Here is a 1829-nt window from a genome sequence, read left to right on the forward strand (position 1 = left end):
CTATCTGACCTCACAACACGGCATTTTGGTTTGCTCGTGTCTTTTATTCGAGTATAAATACTCATGCCACCAAGTTCGCACTGGTTGCGAGCTGACATGACCTTCAGCACTATCTCGAAGTAGAGCTAATCCGTCATGTACCCGCCTCATAAGAAGAATGTCTCTGCCAAGTCCTGACACTGGGGGACATCCCAGTACTTGCATCACTTGTGAAGCAAAATCGACGTTGGCGCAGTATAGGACAGCCTGCCGAGAACCATAACGAGTATTCAGTCGCCGCCCGTCTTTAAAGCAATTATCGTGTCTAACATCCCTTTAGACCAGGGCTTAACAACTGGCCGGTTTTGAGCGCGAGTACTCGCGTCTGCTCAGGAACGTGCTCGCGAGCAGGTGCAACGTCGCGGAGTAGTGAGGGAGGGGAGGGAGGGGAAATGCGCGCGCACGTTTGAATAGGGCCGCAGCGTGCCTATTGAATTCGCGTCGACTGTGTAACGTTTAAAGTACTACGATAAGTTCTAATAGTCACTTCGCTGGTTAAGAATCATGTCAAGTCGCCGTTGTGTAACCCCAACCATTCTTTCGCATTTCAACCCCCATTGGGGGAATTGTATCTGTTTACAGAAAAGATGGTGTTGCAAAATGTTTAGTATGTCACAAAACGCTGAATTCTTTTAGGAAATTTAATGTGCAGCAATATTATATGTCGTACCACGCGAAAGACTACGGAAGTGGACAATGTGATGGACCAGATCGTGCACAGGATGTTATTAAATTTAAAAGGAAGCTATCCGAAGAAGATCTGGACGAGGATGAAAAACCAACTCAGGCAGCTCTCAGAGTGAGTTACAAAATAGCTTTGCTTTTAGCAGAATCCCTGCGCCCCTTCACTGATGGCGATTTAATAAAAGAATGTTTGGTAGTTTCAGCGGAACATTTGTGTCAAAAAATGGCTCTGAGCACTATGGGACTTAACATCTGAGGTCATCAGTCCCCTAGAACTTAGAACTACTTAAACCTAACTAACCTAAGGATATCACACATATCCTTGCCCGAGGCAGGATTCGAACCTGCGACCGTAGCGGTCACGCGGTTCCAGACTGAAGCGCCTAGAACTGCACGGCCACACCGGCCGGCAACATTTGTGTCCATCTCAAGTTGAACAGTTTCGGATTGTGCCATTATCTAACATGACCATTATGTGTCGCATACAGGACATGGCAGACGACGTCCAGAGCCATCTTGCAAATATCTATAAAGATTTTGTGGCGTATTCGCTAGCACTGAACGAAAGTGTTGATATCACTGGAATAGCGCAGCCTGCCATATTTATTAGAGATGTTCATAGAGATCTTCAGGTGAGGGAGGAGCTCCTCGATGTAGTAGCCAAGAAGAACACTACAACCGGAGGTGATATTTTAAGTAGTGCTGAAGAATGTATTGAAAATATAGGATTGTGGTGGAATTCTTTAGTTTCAGTGTCTACAGACGGTGCACCAGCGATGACAGGGAAAAATCAGGTTTCGTCGCGTTGTTGAAGGAGAAAATGCAAAAACTGACCGTGCCGAATGAAATAAGGGGCGTTCACTGTGTGATCCACCAGGAAAACTTATGTGCAAAGAATATCACTTGACACTTTGGGTGAGTCAGCTGGAAACAGGAAATCTAGCTCATTTTCCTAAATTATCATCCATGCAAGATGTTCACAAAGACTGTGAACGTTATTCACATAATTTAGTTGCCCTTAAGGAAGAATTTGATCAACGCTTTCAATCTGACAGCACTAGACAGTGATTCTGATCTGTTCTCCTCTCCATATTCAGCGAATATTG

The sequence above is a fragment of the Schistocerca nitens genome, chromosome 12, assembly GCF_023898315.1.
Source record: "Schistocerca nitens isolate TAMUIC-IGC-003100 chromosome 12, iqSchNite1.1, whole genome shotgun sequence".
Lineage (NCBI taxonomy): Eukaryota > Metazoa > Arthropoda > Insecta > Orthoptera > Acrididae > Schistocerca > Schistocerca nitens.